The sequence below is a fragment of the Otolemur garnettii genome, unplaced genomic scaffold, assembly GCF_000181295.1.
Source record: "Otolemur garnettii isolate 467f Iridium unplaced genomic scaffold, OtoGar3 scaffold00013, whole genome shotgun sequence".
Taxonomy (NCBI): domain Eukaryota; kingdom Metazoa; phylum Chordata; class Mammalia; order Primates; family Galagidae; genus Otolemur; species Otolemur garnettii.
In genome coordinates, this window is record NW_003852408.1 from 10,409,025 (window position 1) to 10,415,074 (window position 6,050).

General features: G+C 40.4%; 1 protein-coding gene across 3 annotated transcripts in view; it reads left to right on the top strand.

Moving 5' to 3' along the window:
- Positions 1-6,050, top strand: part of PAX3 (paired box 3) — a 96,868-nt gene that overhangs the window by 77,451 nt on the left and 13,367 nt on the right. The window lies entirely within an intron of this gene.

Sequence of the window (6,050 nt, forward strand, 5' to 3'; positions counted from 1 at the left end):
TTTGGAGCAAAAGCACCTCATAAAGAAACACCAAAGCTTTGACAAAACACTCGGCGAGGAAGCAAACAAGTCATGTGGAGAGCCCCAGCTGATGACTACCAACTCTGGAATAAATGAGTAATAAATGCACCAATTGGGAGATTTGCTGCTCTTTGGGAATATATAGATGTTGGAATGTCATAATTGTTTTTCTAATTTGCATTGGACTGTGAGCTTTTCTTGGGGAGATCATATTAATAAATTGCCCTGATAATTGCATGTCAGAGGGTTGGTTAAATTTCCTACATGTGGCATCTGTCTGAGGTTGATATTATTAGCAGTTGTTTAAATACAGATCACTTGATTTTATTAGAGTGCTTAGCCCAGGTGGTGAGGATAGCTGCCCACTAAATTTGGAGAAATGTCACAAAGGGGTTGCAATCTATAATTGCAATCAAGAATCTCTTCGGGGCTGAGAGGGAGAGTTTTAACAGCTTTATCTTTTCTCAACCCCCTTTTTCCTCTTGGTGGTTCGGAAAACAGAGAGAAGCTCAGAATGACACAAATGAAAAGTGAAAAGACAATTATCCTCAATTACACACTAATCACCGACTATCACCGCTGCCTAAGCACCAAGAGGGCATTCTAATAGGCAGAAAATGAGATTTTAATGGCACAAAGGGTGGCCAAAATAACGACTCCTATATCTTTGCCTTCTTCGTTTTCTTCAACTTGTGGTGTCTGTCTTGAGAGTGGAGTTCCTGGGCTCTGCACAACGGTGATAACTCTGAGCAGCTGAAAAGTTCAAAGCCCTTGGAGTTGAAAAGAATGGATAGCGAAGGCAATGGAATAAACATTTCTGCCTAAAGGCAAAAGTTTATAAATCCTTTTTTGTAACAGTCAACGTAATTAACTTTCATAGATTCCTATAGCATATCCTGGGATAAAAATAAATAAGAGGTGGCTTTAAACCTCAGCTGAAAAATAACATGAAAACAATGAAAGTGCTTCCTACAAGAAGTTAATACGTTTAATTTCCAAGTACTGACATTCGTGAATGTGATTTTGCACGAAAATCATGGACTTATATCGATAGAGTCGTCTTCGATGTGCCTAGATTCATAGCATATAAACTTCTCCCACAATTTAGAAGTAGCATCAGACGTATTTATCTCTGCAGTTTTTAACATTAGTAGTTGGGGGCCATAGAAAAGCTTTTTAGGAAGGTGATTTGGTTGAAAGTTTTAATGAAAGTAAATGCCCACCCTGGCCACTTCTGTTAGGGGCAAGTCTGGATTCTGTTGGCATTTCCCGGTACCTTATCTTAGTCAGTCATAATAAAAATAACACAAATCTGTGTCTGTAAGTGAAACCACTCGTTTCCTGCATTATAAGAGTATTATCTTGTATGGTATGATGTGTACTATTGTGTGTTATATACAAGTTCTATAAGTAGCATTGCTAGAACTTGATCTCTTTTCCATTAATCCTTGACTTCAAGAAGCCTGGCTGATTCTGGAGTTGGTGGTCGGGCAGGAATCATTCCAACATTAAGCAATGGAAAATTCCACAGGAATACGGGCATGTTTCCCCATATTTCTTTACTGTGTCTTACATATTAATTTCTTACTTGTTACATGGCAAATATCCAGGATATTTTGCACTCTACCATGCACTTTCACCCCTAACCACCACTGGGAATCTGTGTTGTCTTAGCTCTTATAGCCCCAATATCATTTCTTCAACAAGGTTGGAAACAAAAGACACTGAGAGCCTCCTGCCAAACACACGGATAAAAAAGTGGAGGAGAAGAACTGGGATTAGAACTCAGATTTCCACAGCCTTTGGGATTTATCACTTCTCAGGAAAGCCTCGGTTTACACAAGAGATGTCTACATTACTTTTGGTTGTCTGGCTTTATTAAAAATATCGTGAGGAAAAAATTGAAGCAAAGAGCCCACGTCGAAGAGCCTGGTTTACCCGGTAACTAAGGAAGAGACTAAAGAAAGGCTGGTGACCAGTTAGTCGCTGCTTGTTAATGTATTAGACCATCTGATGCTAACAGAGGAACTGACGGTGTGATTCCCAGTTCTCTTCCTCTCCACCGTCTCCTACCTCCTCTTCTTCTGTCTGGTCATCTGGTGTGCAGACAAATCAAATGAGGCCGAGAGCGGTGCTCCTGACTGGCGGCCACGGGCCGAGAGTGAGAAAATTGGGACTAGAATGGAGGATTTTTGGCTCCTTGTCCATCAAGGCTCTTATCCGAGATCACACAGAGTTGAGTGAAAAGGAAACAGGATTCCTGACAAAACAGAGGCAGAGGGGTTTAGTCATATTTAAAAAAAAAAATTTAGTAGAGACTGGTTTAGTAAACCTTTCGGTTCATATTAATTTACACTCTTTTTGCCACACCTAATTCCCATTAATCTTTTAACTTCTCCCAATAATAAAAGCATTAGTTGCTTATTGTAGAAAAATGGAAAATTTTTTCAAAAATGTCTTTAGAGTACAAAAACGTCCCCCCAGTGCGATCACTATTAATGTTTTTCATATTGTCTTTAGTTTTTTTTGGGGGGGGGTCCTGAGCCTCTTTCAGCAGCATAGTTCAGATAGTAGCGTATACAACATTGCATGGTGCCTTTTCTCTCTTTCAGATACCATCACCCATCTTTCTCCACCTGTGAATTTAGTCTGAATTGGATGTCAAGTTTTTTGAGCCCATTTTGTCACCTCATTGCAGATCTCCGCAGGAGAGGTTATTTTAACCTGTTAGAAATATTTGTACACATAATTTTTTTTCCTAATGTCATTGAAATTGATATACTGTTTGCCATGCCCATGTGGAAATCATAAGTTGGAATGTGTGTGAACCATTGTAGAATGGTTAGACTTTTGTCAGGGAATTAATAGACATCATTAGGCTACCCAAATTATTTCTCTGCTTTTGTGTGTGTGTGTGTGTGTGTGTGTGGTAGTTGGTTTTCGTTTGGCACCTCTCATATATCTGCTCTCTCAAGCAAAGTTTCTTATAAAGCTCAGAATCAGAGCCATCATAGATGTTCCCAACCTTTCCTCAGGGGAGGTCTCAGCTTCCGAGGGGCTGGTGTGAAGCAGCGACTCAGGGAGGTCATGCACTTCCAGAGGGTCAGAGAGCATAGCAATGGATGGATGTGTATTTGTGACCGTCTAAATTTCCAAATACCAACAAAAACCTCTGCAAACGTTGGTGTTATTCTTCCTTGAGTTGCTGAAAGGGTCTGTGCACTACCTAGTCACTGGCAAGTTTTTCTTGCTCTGAGGGAATCAGCAACTACATCCAGGGAGTATTTCCATTTTCCTTACAAGAAAACTGAGGCCGCGGCAACACAGTTGTCTAAATGCAGCCTGTCTCTCTTCCAGTTGTTACTGATTCTTGAACGAACACAATAACATGTCTCAGTGGCTGGTCTCCACTAGAGAAGGCATAAGGCCCTGTATAGTTTTCTGTGGGTTTCTGCACTGATGTTAGACCTGATTTTCCTGCAGGCATGGTTGAATGGCGGCACGAGTGGAGGGCTTGACTTCACAGGCCATCAAAGGCTGGATTTGTCAGGGAATGTGAGGCAAGATTCTTAGTGATGCCTGGAGCTGGGGGGCCAGGCTACTGACCTCAACAAAACACTTTGTGAGAAGAAAACCATTTAACTTCAGCAAGGGCTTCCACTGCAGTGGCAGCCTTCTGGGTTTTGTTGTTGTTGTTGTTGTTTTGTTTGTTTGTTGGAGGCAAGATCTCTCTCTGTCACTGGAACTGGAGTAGAGTAGCATGATCCTAGCTCACAGCAGCCCTAACCCCCTGGGCTTGAGTGATCCTCCCACCTCAGCTTCCTGAGTAGGTGGGACTGTAGGCGTGTGTTACCACACCAGACAGATTTTGAAACTTACTTCTACAGAGACAGACTCTTATATGTTGCTCTGGTTGGTTTCTGGCTCCTTCCCTCGAGCAGTTCTCCTGCTGGGATCACAGGTATGAGCCACCCGCTGGTCTACCCGGTCCTCAGCCGTCTTTAGGAAGATTGTGCTCTCTTGACATGGAAACGATACAGAATGTGAGGAAATGTGGACCATCTACGTCTCCTCCACCCCCAGACGGTACATTACCAACACCTTCCTCCCTGTGCAGAAGGCACTAGGAATACTGAGTTGGAATATGAAATGCCAAGGAAATACTACCATCTGCTCACGATGTGAGGCGAATTAACATTTGGCCCAGGTTCTTCTAATTAAGTTTTCTTTGCAAAGAAGTACTGCCCTTACTCCTTTCCTACCCCCAAGAAACACCCTAACCCTTCCCCCCACAAGGCCAATTAAATTAACAAACTTTTGTCATGTCATGCCCTACTCCCACCTTACTTTTCTACAAACCCCGCAGTTCTTTGGTGTCAGTTTCTAATACTTTTTTGAGTGAAATACAGTATCAGTGGGTTATGTGGTTTTTAGGAAGCTTTTCTATTGTTTTCTTTTATATAAAAATGGGCCAACTTGGCGGCGTTTAGGGTTCATCAACCATTGCAAATGATTCTTCAAATGTTTTGGGTTTGGTAAAACCTAAAACACATTTTTGCCATGCACTTTTCTTCCTTAATTTTTCAAACTGTGTATTTTAGGGAAAATTTGATCCATATGGTTTTAATTCATTTACTCTTATATCATTGACATTTTTTCCCTGCAAAGCCATTTGATATCCCAGAAGCTTTCTGAGCCTTTCCTATATTCATGTTAAGTATTTTCCTCCCTAAAAAGAGGAAGTTCTGTTTGCAACCTCAGTGGCCATAAATTTTTGAGTACTTCTCAATTCAGTAATACTTAAATACATTTGGTATAAATCTAGATTATTATGAACACATTTTTTTTTTTTAGCACATGGGCAGATTTTAGTTTCTGGTTTATGAGTGAAACCAATGACAAAATAAGAAAATAGGCTTAAATTACAAAAAAAAAGTTTGGTTTTAGAGCACATTTAACTATTAATCTATGCTCCGAGTTCTCGTTTCAAATTTTGTCCATGTCCTGGGTAAGATGTAATTGAATAGCCAGTACACCTGTCTTATTTCATGGATAATCAACTGAAGAAAGAAAAAATTCTCATAAAGATTTGTGTATCGGGCTTGAAAATGCTTGAATGTTTACTCCCCACTCAGCACCTCAGAACAAAGAGTAGGTCTGCAGATCTCATCAAGTTTATCAACCATTGATCTATTAAGTCTGGTTGAGTCATCACAAGCTTGTGGTGATGAGATGCCACATCTGAAATAGACCCAGAAAGAGAAGGCACAGAGCTTTAGGCTAACAAGATTGTGATTAATGGCTTAAGACACTAGGACCAACTTTTGTTCTTATTCACATTTTACAAAAGACGATCTTTAACTCAACCACCCACCCAGTTGTTTTTAGGGAATAACATTAAAATTGAGATTATTAGTGTGTAATGTATGTAAATTGCATATTTGGTGTCAGCTACGGTTATTAGGAAGCCTCTCCATTTCATGCATATATGTATTAGACTATCATGGTTCCATTTCAAATTAGATTTCATTGCTCAGCATAGTTTCCTTTGACGAACATTTGTTAATCCTGAAACTTATTAGGGAGAAGCAGTTAAGTGTTAATATGTGGGCACAAAACTCAAGGCTGCTTTTGATTTTGCTTGTAATTTTTCAGACCACAGTGTTAACAATGCTCTCAAATTCTTTAGCTGCAAGGCAAGGTGGTGGTTATTTGTCCACTGAAGGTGTAAGGGCTTACTACGGATCATCTCATCATGTGGGTGGGATATAGTCATTAGAAATGGTTGGAATGGGTCCTTTTAATTTGTTTCAGTGAAAATCTTTGTCACTGTGGCCTGGTAATTCCTTGTCCTTCTCTCGTGCTGTTGATATAGGTAAAAGCAGTAGGGTGTACTCCAGTGGTACAGCCAACTCCTATTCCAAGATAGCCGTTATCTTGGACATTTTCAGGTGCATGTCTAGGTACTCGATGCTACTCCCTCCAATAAGCCATTTGTTTTGTCCATTTCACACCAGGTTGCAAATTCT